The sequence below is a fragment of the Carassius carassius genome, chromosome 46 (assembly GCF_963082965.1).
Source record: "Carassius carassius chromosome 46, fCarCar2.1, whole genome shotgun sequence".
Lineage (NCBI taxonomy): Eukaryota > Metazoa > Chordata > Actinopteri > Cypriniformes > Cyprinidae > Carassius > Carassius carassius.
This window is the reverse complement of record NC_081800.1, coordinates 329,771-343,464: the sequence shown is the minus strand read 5'-3', so window position 1 is coordinate 343,464 and position 13,694 is coordinate 329,771. Positions and strand designations below refer to the sequence as shown.

Below are 13,694 nucleotides of genomic sequence, written 5' to 3'. Positions count from 1 at the left end.
TTCAAAATCAGTTTTTTTTCTTAGTCCGTATAATTTGCCAATTCCAGTTTTGTCCTCTACAGCTTTAATTATCATCGTAACAGTTAATTTATCCGGATTTTCCACATTCATTGTCAGCGTTGTTTCTTTTTAGTACTCTCTCTGGTATCTCATTTTCCCTCTCAACTTATTTATCATTTCATCTTTTTGACTTTCCTCTTGTCTCTTTTCACCATTTGAATAATCCTTTGCTTTACCTAGTAGCTTCTGTTGTTGTTCAGTCCTTCCTTTCAGCATTTCAGCTCCATTTCTCTTCTTTCTCGAGACCACAGTTGCCCATGTTTCCTCTTCTTGATTTTCATTATTTTCTTCAATCATAGTTTTGAATGAATTAGTCCCTTCATCTACTTTGTTGGATTTTATCTCCAGTTCTTTTTCCCAGTCCTGATCCATTATTCATTATGTCCTTCCTTGTTTGTAGACCTCTCCAACGATATCAAAAACCAAAACCAAAAACTCAACCCCAAACAGTTAAAAAACTGCTTGTGGTTAAACCGTGAAAATTACACCAAAAGTGAACTTTATACCTTTTAACTAAGCAAAATAAATAAATAAATAAAACATTAACAAAAGTGGCGGAGAGCCTTTCTCTCCAACTGCAGCCAACTCACTGATTGGAACGTACCAACTAGATCGGGCATAGCCAGGATGGTATGGCCGTAAGCGAAGGCGGCTGCAAAGAGAGGGCTATTTAAAGATCAGCCACTATAATCACCAGTACATTATATGAGTAGGGAAGAAATCCCAAAAGCTTAAGTAAGTAGGGAAGGAACTCTTTGACTCTTTTTTTTTTTTGCAAGATAATTAGACAATTAGTGAAAATGTCCAAAAGTACTAACCAGGCCCAAACCTGCTTAGATTCTGAGATTGGGCATTGACTCTATTTTTTTTTTTTTTTTTGCAAGATTATTAGGCAATTAGTGAAAATTTCCAAAAGTACTAACCAGGCCCAAACCTGCTTAGCTTTTGAGATCAGACGTGATCGGGCATAGACAGGTCGGTATGGCCGTAAGTGAAGGCTGCTGCAAAGAGAGGGCTATTTAAGGATCAGCCACTCTAATCGCAAGTACATTATATAAGTAGGGAAGAAAACCCAAAAGCTTACAGCACTGGTCTCCCATCCAAGTACTAACCAGACCCAGCACCTGGTATTCCTGCAAGCGAAGGCTGCTGCAAAGAGAGGGCTATTTAAAGATCAGCCACTCTAATTGCCAACACATTATATAAGTAGGGAAGAAAACCCAAAAGCTTACAGCACCTGGCATTACCAGGTGGTCTCCCATCCAAGTCCTAACCAGACCCAAACCTGCTAAGATTCAGAGATCCGGCATTGACTCTTTTTTTTCCCAAGATTATTATATAATTAGTGAAAAATTTCCGAAAAGCTTACAGCAACTGGTATTCCCAGGCGGTCTCCCATCCAAGTACTAACCAGGCCTAAAACTGCATAGCTTCCAAGATCAGACGAGATCGGCATAGCCAGGTTGGCATGGCCATAAGCGAAGGCTGCTGCAATGAGAGGGCTATTTAAAGATCAGCCACTCTAATCGCCAGTACATTATATAAGTAGGGAAGAAAACCCAAAAGCTTACAGCACCTGGTATTCTCAGGCGGTCTCCCATCCAAGTACTAACCAGACCCAAACCTGCTAAGATTCAGAGATCAGGCTTTTTTTTTTTTTTTTTTGCAAGATTATAATATAATTAGTGAAAAATTTCCAAAAATCTTACATCACCTGGTATTCCCAGGTGGTCTCCCATCCAAGTACTATCCAGACCCAAACCTGCTAAGATTCAGAGATCGGGCATTGACACTTTTTTTTTTTTTTTTTTAAGATTATTATATAATTAGTGAAAAACTTAACCTGCTTAGCTTCCGAGATCAAACGAGGTCGGGCATAGCCTTTTTTTATCTTTCCTTTACATAGATAAATTAAAAAACTATTTCACTTCCTGGCAGCTTCCACATTAAATCATTTAAAACACAACAAACTTTTGGGGTAAAAACATCATAAAAAGATTCTAACATATTTCCACCTTTAAAATACACATACAGTCTTTCAATATATAATTCTGTTTTTCTTTTAAACACAGTCCAAACATCCAACACAATTTTTTCCTTTTTAGCCACTGTTCTTCTGTCCCATATTTCACTTTTCATTACACACAGATTAATGAAACTTTTGTTTTGATACTTTTTTTCCCAACCAAACATCACAACTCTGTTCCATTCCATTCCATTTTCATCCCACTCCTCAGTCACATCTTTAATTAAACATTTACATTTCCTTAAAAAGTCCTCTAGCTCTCTACAATGTAAAAACATATGTAAAATCCCCTCTTCCTCTTCCTGGCACACTTTACACAGAGCATTTTCTTCCATTCCTATTTTATTTAAAATAACATAAGTAAAAACCACTTTATGCCTTATAAAATACTCCAAACATTCCAATTTTGTTTCCACACATTTCCCCGTCATGTTTCTCCATATACACTCTTTTATTTAAATCTTTGAATTTCTGCAACCAGTATCCATTTGCAATAGGCTCTTTAAAAACATCATCTCTAAAAGAACAATAAATCATACAGTTTTTCCCCTAATTTCACATGAATACATTTCTCTTTTGGCTCTCCTTCCATACTTTCTATTATTTTAATCCACTCAGTTTTATTGCAGTTTTAATGATTTCATATTTATTTTTTATTACTTGTTCACTGTAATCCTCTTTTGACTCCTCCATTGCATCTACAATAAATTGTGTTGGTAAAAACCCTTCTTTAAATTCATATAAAACATCTCTCACTCTTGTTATCCCCACTTCCATCCATTTCTTTAAAAACATTTCTTTATCTTGTTTTAAAATGTTTTTGTTTAAAAACAGAGGTTGATTTGAAATGTTTTCTCTCCCATGTGGATCATACTCAACTTTATCTAAACATTTTCCCCAGGCACTAAAAATTTCTCCATAAAACTCTGTTAATCTTTCTGTCATCCAATTCTTGGTTTTCATCCATAAAATTCCATCCCCCATGTTAAAATCCCCATATTTGTTTAAAAAATGTTCCATTGTCTTTTTCCATGCAGTTTTGTGACCATCATCTAGATATACTTTTATTATTTTAATTCTTAAGCTATTTGTTCTCTGTTCCACATCAATTAATCCCATCCCTCCCTTCCCTGCTTCTCCTATTAATGTACTACATGCCATTCTTGAAGGTTTAGTATTCCATAAAAAAAAAAAAAAAAAAAAAAAGATTTTTTCAACCTTTTCTCCACCCACATTGGCATAGCAGTCACATATAAAACATACCACAACTTTGACACCATTAACACATTTAAAATTAAAACCTTCCCTTTTAAACTTAATGTCCTCAATTTCCAAAAATTTAACCTTCTTTCATTTCCTCCTACTATTTCTTCCCACATTTTTCTTTAACATTCTTTTCTTCTTTTCCCATTAGAACACCTAAAATCCTTATTTCTTTTGTTTCTTTAAAATGAAAAGAATCTGTTAAAACAGTCACTCCTCCAAATCTCATATATATAGTTTTTTCTTCATTTAAAACTATTGATAAGGCGCTAATCATGGGAGATTTTAATATTCACATTGATAATCCAAATGATACATTAGGACTTGCGTTTACTGACCTAATAAACTCCTTTGGAGTCAAGCAAAATGTCACCGGGCCCACTCATCGTTTTAATCATACACTAGATCTAATTATATCGCATGGAATCGATCTTACTGCTATAGATATTGTACCCCAAAGTGATGATATTACAGACCATTTCCTTGTATCGTGCATGCTGCGTATCACTGATATTAACTATATGTCTCAGCGTTACCGTCTGGGCAGAACTATTGTTCCAGCCACCAAAGACAGATTCGCAAATAACCTGCCTGATGTATCTCAACTGCTGTTTGTACCCAAAAATACACATGAATTAGACGAAATTACTGACAACATGGGCACTATTTTCTCTAATACATTAGAAGCTGTTGCCCCCATCAAATTGAAAAAGGTTAGAGAAAAACGTACTGTGCCATGGTATAACAGTAATACTCACTCTCTCAAGAAAGTAACTCGTAGTCTTGAACGCAAATGGAGAAAAACTAACTTGGAAGTTTTTAAAATCGCATGGAAAAACAGTATGTCCAGCTATAGACAGGCTCTGCTAGGGCAGAGCATATCCACAAACTCATTGAAAATAACCAAAACAATCCAAGGATTTTATTTAGCACAGTGGCTAAATTAACAAATTACCAGACGCCACCTGATTCAAATATTCCACCAACGTTAAATAGTAATGACTTTATGAATTTCTTCACTGATAAAATAGATAACATTAGAAATACAATAGCGAATGTAGATTCTACAGCGTCTAACACTTCAGTTTCATCCATCGCACCCAAAGATAAACTGCAGTGCTTTACAAATATAGGACAGGAAGAGCTAAATAAACTTATCACTGTATCTAAACCAACAACATGTTTATTAGATCCTGTACCCACTAAATTACTAAAAGAGCTGTTACCTGTAGCCGAAGAACCGCTTCTCAATATCATTAACTCGTCGTTATCTTTAGGTCACGTCCCAAAACCATTCAAGCTGGCGGTTATCAAGCCTCTTATTAAGAAACCAAAACTAGATCCTAGTGTACTGGCAAATTATAGGCCTATTTCAAATCTTCCATTTATGTCTAAAATTTTAGAAAAAGTTGTGTCTGCTCAATTGAGCACCTTCCTGCATAAAAATGATCTGTATGAAGAAAAGCTAGTTCATGCATTCATGACCTCTAGACTGGACTATTGTAATGCACTTCTAGGTGGTTGTCCTGCTTCGTCAATAAACAAGCTACAGGTCGTCCAAAATGCAGCAGCTAGAGTCCTTACCAGGTCAAGAAAATATGATCATATTACCCCAATTTTACAGTCTCTGCACTGGCTACCTATTAAGTTCCGTATCAGTTACAAATTATCATTACTTACCTATAAGGCCCTTAATGGTTTAGCTCCTGCGTACCTAACTAGCCTTCTACCACGCTACAACCCATCACGCACCCTAAGGTCACAAAACGCTGGACTTTTGGTAGTTCCTAGGATAGCAAAGTCCACTAAAGGAGGTAGAGCTTTTTCACATTTGGCTCCCAAACTCTGGAATAGCCTTCCTGATAATGTTCGGGGTTCAGACACACTCTCTCTGTTTAAATCTAGATTAAAAACGCATCTCTTTCGCCAAGCATTCGAATAATGTATCTCTTAAATTGTGAGTGTAGTTGCATCTGCATTTTTATTCTTTAGCTTGGGTTAAACTAATTTTACTTTGTTGGATCAGCAGCTATGCTAATGATGATATTTCTATTTTGTTTCTATGTTTTGCCACGGGATGGATTTACACAAGCTCCAGTCTGGATCCAGAACACCTGAGAAGAGATGATGCTGACCCTCAGAGGACCCCAGATGATCCTAACCTTGAATCAACAAACAGAACTAACAAATATTGCTACATGTGTGCATCATATAATTACTATTAATTAATAATATTGATAGTTCATCATCTAGCTGACCACGTCTTGTATTATTATTATTATTTTTAATTTTTTTCTAAAGTCCTGTCAAACGTGCACAAACTACTAGCTACTACTAAATATTGTAGAAACATAATTTTCTGTAAAGTTGCTTTGTAACGATTTGTATTGTAAAAAGCGCTATACAAATAAACTTGAATTGAATTGAATTCATTTATCTTACCTCCTGATCCCCTACAAAACATCTGTACTACTTCCATTACTTTATTAACACTCTCTATATCTTTAACTATTATTGTCGTATCATCTGCATATTGAAATATTTTTTCATTTCCCCCACTTCCTTCAATGTTTATCCCTCTTATGTCTTCGTCTATTTTAATAGCTAATCCCAATGTTTCTGCAACTAAAGAATATAAAAGCGCTGATAATGGACATCCTTGTCTTATTGATCTAGTCATTTTAAAACATTCAGTTAAAAAACCATTACACTGTATTCTTGTTATTGCTCCCCTATATAAAATTGTAATCCACTTGATAAAATTTTCCCCAATCCCGTACCTTCTTAAAATTCCAAATAAATATTCATGCTCCACTCTATCAAAAGCCTTTTTGAAATCCAAACTAATAAAATATCCTTTTTTGTTTTTTTCTTTCACATATCTTATTATGTCTATTATACTTAGAGTTGTGTCCGCTATATCTTTCCCTTTAACTCCATACACTTGATTTGTTTCAATTATGGTTGGCATTACCTTGTAAAAAATTTCAGATCTGTATTCAGCATTGTAATTGGTCTATATTTTTTTAAGTCTACTTTATCTCCTTTTCTTTTATATATCAACTATATTAATCCCATCCCCATTCTCTGATTAATTTCCTCTTTCTTAAAAATCCCTTCATATACTTCTTTTAAAATACTAGTTAAAGAATCTTTAAAAACTATGTAAAATTCACTCCCCAAACCATCTATACCTGGACTTTTATTTTTGTTTAATTCACTTATTGCTCTTTTTATCTCTTCTTCTCTTATCTCTTCATCACACTCTTTTTTGTCTACTTCTCCTACTGTTGTTTTTATTTGCTTAAGTAACTCCAGTTTCTCTTCTTCCCTCAACCCCTCAGTACTAAACAGGTTCTCATAGTATGCTTTTATTTCTTTTAATATTTCCTCATTTGTTTCCACCACTACACCATTTTTTCCTCTTATTTCTTTAATCATTCCAGCTTTCCCTCTTATTTTTTTCTAGATCAAAGAAACATTTAGTAAATTTTTCACCCTCAACAGTATATTTAGCTTTACTTCTTAGTCTTGCACCTTCATATTTTTTCTCTTCCATTTCTTTCAATATTCCCTCCAATTCTTTTATTTTTTGTATATCTTTCCCATTCTCATTTAATTCCTTTTCCAATTTTCTCTCTCCTTCTTCCTCTTACTTATCTGTATTAATTTGCAATACTTTATTGTGAATTTTTTTAACTAAATATTTAACATTTTCCCACCATATCCTTTTATCTTCCCTGTACATTTCATTCTCCTTTTCTTTTTCAATAATTTATTTAATACTTAAAACATACTCCTCATTCTTCAAAACCTCTACATTTAAAACCCATACACCCGGCCCTCTTTTCACTGAACTCCAGTCTACATGCAAAAAAATTGGTTTATGGTCACTTAAGCTTGATTCTTCATATTTAATGTTACCGATAAATCCTTCAATGTTCCTTGTACATAAAATAAAATCAATCCTTGTTTTACACATAAAATTCCCTACTAATTGCCTCCTTGAATATTCTTTCTTTTTTTCATATCTTTCTCTCCATACATCAATGATATTATTTTCTTCCATTAATAATTTCAGTTATTTTTGTCCTTTATCACTTTTAAAAACCATTCCCCCACCCAGTTCTAATTTACTGAAAACGGTATTAAAATCACCCATCATAATAACTTCTTTAGGGTTTTTAAAAAAATCTCTTCTACATTAAATTATTCCTTCTTTTCATTCTCTACAGTCGGTACATGAATATTAACTACAATAACTTTTCTCTCCTCATACTCCATTTCAACCGCAATACATTTCCCATATGTGTCATTATATATTGTTTTACATAATACCCCACAGTTTTCTTTTATTAAAATAGCAACTCCTCTTCCCAGCCTCCCATCACCATTGTTACAGTGTTGTAGTCGAGACCAGCTCATTCGAGTCCAAGTCCAGAGAAGGTTGAGTCCGAGTCAAGACCGAGTTCAGAAAGGGTCGAGTCCGAGTCAAAACCGAGACCAGAGTGATTGCGTCTGAGACAAGACCTAAAGAAATCTTCAAGAGTATGTAAAATGTTTGGTGGAAACAATAAAGGGTAAAAGGGCCACATAGTATGTGGTGTAAAGGTAATTTTATTAGAATTATGAATTGTTACTTGTCAGTATTAAGTGCTCGTTTTCACATAACATTGTTGTACCACTATACACATCCACATAACCTTTCTAGTACACATAACATTACTGTACCACTCTATATTGTAAGTCCACATAACCTTTCTAGTACACATAACATTACTGTACCACTCTATATTGTAAGTCCACATAACATTTCTAGTACACATAACATTAGTGTACCACTATATCTGTATGTTCAACTGTAACAATTTTTACATAACTTTTAACCTTAAGTGCTCTTGTTGTCACGGTTGGTAAACCGTGATCTCGGGGTGTTTGCACTTTGTAGTGAAATCTGTGTGTTTCGCGTCTGCACTGATTAGCTTGTGGGCGTCTCCGTTAATTGTCATCAGCAACAGCTGCCACTCATTACTCATCCACTATTCATCACATCCATATTGGCTTGTCTCACGTCTTGTGTTTGTGAGATCGTTGTTTAATGTCGGTTACCCTGTTTGTTGGCTTTAGTGTTGTCTGCGTTGGATGTCTGGATTTACGTAATGCTTATCATTTGGTCCGCATCAGGAAGGGGCATGAATGGAAAACCGCTTTTAATACCCCTAGAGGGCACTTTGAATACTTGGTGATGCCGTTTGGGCTCTCCAACTCGCCCAGGGTTTTCCAAGCACTCGTGAATTGAGAGATGAGAGATATGGTAGATCAGTTTATATATGTTTACCTGGATGACATACTGATTTTTTCTTCATCTCTCCAGGAACACGTTCAACACGTCAGGTGAGTGCTCCAGAGGTTACTTGAGAATGGGCTTTTTGTCAAGGCGGAGAAATGCGTATTCCATGCACAGTCTGTTCCTTTCCTATGGTATATCGTCTCGTCCGAGGGAATACATATGGACCCTGACAAGGTTAAGGCTGTGATAGATTGGCCATCTCCAGACTCCCGTAAGGCCCTACAGCGGTTTCTGGGATTCGCCAATTTCTATCGACGTTTCATACGTAATTTCAGCCAACTAGCCTCACCTCTGACAGCCTTGACCTCTCCCAGTACTCCGTTCAGGTGGTCGCTAACCTCAAGAACTGCTTCGTTTCGGCTCCCATCCTTGTGGCCACTGATCCCACATGGCAGTTCATGGTGGAGGTCGACGCGTCAGAGGTGGGGGTAGGAGCAGTGTTGTCCCAACGTGCTGCTTCGGATGATAAGGTACATCCTTGCGCGTTTTTCTCTCATCGACTATCTCCTGCCGAACGCAATTATGACATTGGCAATAGAGAGTTGTTGGCCATCAAATTGGCATTGGAGGAATGGTGTCACTGGTTGGAAGGTTCAGGGGTTCCTTTTATTGTTTGGACCGATCATAAAAATTTAGAGTACATTAGAACTGCCAAAAGACTCAATTCCAGGCAGGCTTGGTGGGCACTTTTTTTCGGTCGTTTTGAGTTTACCTTATCGTACCGCCCGGGTTCCAAGTATGTCAAACCCAACTCTTTATCACGTCTTTTTGATCCCTCCGCCCGTCCGGTGACTCCCGAGTGTATTTTACCTGAGAAATTAGTGGTCTCAGCACTCGTATGGGAGGTCGAGTCGAAGGTCAAGACGGCCTTACAAGGGGTAACGCCTCCGCTCGGTTGTCCACCGAACCGTTTATTTGTGCCGGAGGAGTTAAGGTCTGAAGTTGTCCAGTGGGGTCATTGTTCTAATGTAGCTTGTCACCCAGGGATAAGTAGAACTAATAGGTTAGTTAGACAACGATTCTGGTGGCCACGCTTGGTTTGCGACGTCCGCGATTTTGTTTTGGCTTGCTCAGTTTGTGCCAGTGGTAAGTCATCTAACCGACCTCCTGATGGGCTTCTTCAACCGCTGTCTGTCCCTTCGAGACCCTGGTCCCACATCGCTCTAGATTTTGTTACCGCCCTCCCGCCCTCTAATGGCATGACAGTCGTTTTGACCGTAGTGGACCTGTTCTCGAAGGCGGCACATTTCATTCCCTTGCCCAAATTACCTACAGCCAAGGAGACAGCGGTCACTGTCCTAGATCACGTCTTTCGGCTTCATGACCTCCCGGTAGACGTGGTTTCGGACAGGGGATCTCAGTTTATATCCAAATTTTGGAAGGAGTTTTGCAAATTGTTAGGAGTGTCAGTTAGCTTGTCTTCGGGTTATCATCCCCAAAGCAACGGACAATCTGAGCGAGCCAACCAAGATTTAGAGAGAACGTTGCGATGTTTGGTCTCCAAGAATCCTTCTTCCTGGAGTCAACAACTCTCTATGGTGGAGTACGCCCACAATTCGCTGCCAGTGTCAGCCACGGGCCTCTCTCCGTTGTAGTGTAGTGTAGGGTACCAGCCACCAGTCTTTCCCAGTTTGGAATCTGAAGTCGCTGTCCCCTCCGCTCACGCATTTGTCCAGAGGTGTCACCGCACCTGGACCAGAGCCCGTGAGACTCTGCTCCGGATGAGGGAGCGCACTAAGGCCAAGGCCGATCGCCACCGGTCAAAGCCTCCCGTTTACGTCGTGGGTCAAAGGGTGTGGCTTTCTACTAGTAACATTCCTCTGCGTTCCGTTTCTAATAAATTAGCTCCCAAATTTATCGGCCCGTTCACTATCACCAAGATCATTAGTCCGGTGACAGTCCGCCTTAAACTAACTCTTGCGTACAAGAGGATACACCCCGCCTTTCATGTGTCCAAAATTAAACCCGTGTTTTATGCACGTATTAATCCGCCTACTCCGGCCCCCCGCCGCCGCGTCTCGTAGATGGGGAACCGACCTATTCGGTTAATCGTATTCTGGACTCGAGACGGAGGGGACGAGGATTCCAGTATCTGGTGGACTGGGAAGGTAACGGTCCGGAGGAGAGGAGTTGGGTACCTGCTAGGGACATATTGGATCACTCCCTTATTGATGACTACAATCAGCAGGTAGGCCCTTCTGGGAACTCCAAGAGGAGTTCTTAGAGGGGGGTGTACTGTCACGGTTGGTAAACCGTGATCTCGGGGTGTTTGCACTTGAAATCTGTGTGTTTCGCGTCTGCTCTGATTAGCTTGTGGGCGTCTCCGTTAATTGTCATCAGCAACAGCTGCCACTCATTAATCATCCACTATATATTGGCTTGTCTCACGTCTTGTGTTTGTGAGATCGTTGTTTAATGTCGGTTACCCTGTTTGTTGGCTTTAGTGTTGTCTGCGTTGGATGTCTGTGTTTTTACCCAGAACCTCATCCACTCTCCGCACATCCACTCAGCCACGGACACTTACCTTCGGCTCTATTCCCCACAGTTCCTGTGCCATCCTCTCCTGCTGCCTACTCACCGTCATCATCCGGACTACTCACCTTCTCTCCGCCATCATCCGGATACCTCACCGCCTCACCACCACCACAGAGTATCATCTTCTCAGCCTCATTGTTCCTTTGTGTCTATTTGTTCATCTCACTTCATTAAAACTGTTAACTCGCATCTGTTTCCTGACTCTCCTTCACCCCACCATCACACTTGTCTACAAAACATTGTTGTACCACTATGTGTTTCCACAAACATTTCTAGTACACAGAACATTAGTGTATCACCCTATACTGTAAGTCCACATAACACTTCTAGTACAAGTAACATTACTGTACCACTATACCTGTAAATGTTCAACTGTAACAGCTTTTACATAACTTTTAACCTTTAAGCTTAACTAATGACTGCTAATATCCTTACAATGTCTTGGATTATGTGCACTTTAGATGTTGTGAAGATTACAGATAGGCATAATTACTTTTCAAAAAAATAAGTAAGGAGACCATCCTGCTACCCAACTGAGCACGATGTGGTCTCATGATCAATCCAGCCCGACTAAAAACTCTCTCTACTGGTGCAGAGGAAGCGGGGACTGACAAAAGTTTCACTGCAAGTGCATGCAGTTGGGGATATCTGTCCTTGTTTTTGGACCAGAGGACAAGTTCTGTGTCACTACACGGATCCTGAATGTCACTGAAATATTTACTCATCTGGTCAGAGATACTGGCTTCCAATGTATGGTTATACTGGCTTTTGTGTGCTTTGTAGCGGGCTACTAGCCGTGGCAATTTGGCTGGTGGTGGAGAATTGTTTGATGAAGAATCATTTGCATTCATCTGCTGAGTAGCTTCACCATCTGCCACAGCCATACTCTCTACAGCTGAGATCAAGGTATCTTTAAAAAAAAAAAAAAAAAAAAAACAGCACAATACAATATTGCATTAGCATTAGGGTGAGTTTTACTCAAGTCATCATTAAGAAAAAACATTTTTTAAAACATTTTAAATTTTTAACTATCATATTGAATTTAATTGCAATTTAAAGATTTTGCAATATATTTGTGACCCCGTCTATGAAATCCAGACCAAAGTCTCAAGTAGTTATTATGCGCCAGCAAACGTCCAGAATTATGATTGATGAGACCTTTGACCTATGAATTATTTCCAGATGTGCCCTTTGACCTATGAATTATGTCCAGATGCGCCCCATCCGGCATGCGTGAAATTGATCCGTCATGCTTTGAGCTACGGGAGGTGATGTTGTTTGTTCAGCGACCAAGTGATGAATGAGTTCAGCTGAAGAATTTGTTTGAAGATTATATGGATCGTATTCCTCTTCTGGAGCGTCTGTGTGTTACGCGAGCGCGGTATCAGGTTGCAGCCTGTAATGCTCGAGCGCGCGCTCTCACTGTGTGTGTGTGTGTAAACTGTGATAAAACAAGTACGTTTTGTTGAAGGATAAATATAATAAATGATTTAAACAGTTCGTATCACAGTGTGGGTGTGTGTGTGTGTATGCATTTAATATGCCGTTTATATAAAACAATTCTCTACGTATTAATAAACTGCGAAATAAACCAATAAAAATTTAAATTCCCCAAACATTATTTTGAAAGTCACCCGCGTGCGAGCACTACGATTCCTCAATAAGTTTCACAACATTCTGTCTTGTTTAAACTAAATCAGTATCGCGAGCCCTCTAACTCTCTCTCTCTCTCTCTCTCCGCCTGCGTGAGCGCATGTTCCTGTCAATTCGGTCCGCTGCAAAAGATACAGTGGATAAGTAGAGAAAACGTTTTAAATGCACTACATCCCTTACGACTGAGCGATATTACTTTAATGTTTAAATAAACAGAATCCCCTTACATCTGTTGTCCGGCGGTTCTTGTTTATATTTTAACTAATTTTAATCATGTTATTCTTATATGATCTAGAATGGATAAGTGGTCTACGCAGTTGATCATCGTATCTAACTCCGTCTCAAACGTGGTTCAAAGCGTTTTTAGTTGTTTAGCTAAAATTACATCTATTTTGAATATGAATCAGCTTTTATTCTCGGCATTTGGCGTTGGAGCCGTTTATTTCACAGTGTTCCTAGCTACGATGCAGACACGGCTCGTCCTATACAGTAGGATATATCTAATTTTCAGAAAAGTAGTCCGGAGAACATAGTTGGAATGTTTACAGACAGGTCTCATGCGTCTATCTTCACTGCCGTAATCTTACACTTTGTTTTAAGAAGCTTGTTTGGATAACATCAAGGGAGCTTAGAGCCTGTTTCGGATTAAACCGAGACGACATGGTCGTAAAAGACATAGTCCTGGTTATTTTCACAGACTTCAGACTCTGTATGTCAACAGAATGCTATGTTTACCCATGTGGAAGTAATCACACTGAAACGTTCACGGTGTCTCATACAAACCTTTCATAAATAAAAATGTTTACC

The 13,694-nt window shown here is 38.5% G+C and overlaps 1 long non-coding RNA gene and 1 pseudogene across 1 annotated transcript; both read right to left on the bottom strand.

The window, feature by feature from the left end:
• Positions 1-1,422: 1,422 nt before the first annotated feature.
• LOC132129807 (5S ribosomal RNA) lies at positions 1,423-1,540 on the bottom strand (annotated as a pseudogene).
• A 6,408-nt stretch (positions 1,541-7,948) lies between these two features.
• On the bottom strand, positions 7,949-11,852 carry LOC132129512 (uncharacterized). Its single transcript, XR_009428535.1, has 2 exons — positions 11,557-11,852; positions 7,949-8,106 (listed from the first exon to the last, which is right to left on the bottom strand). It is a non-coding gene; the product is annotated as an uncharacterized LOC132129512 (long non-coding RNA).
• Between the last annotated feature and the right edge of the window lie 1,842 nt (positions 11,853-13,694).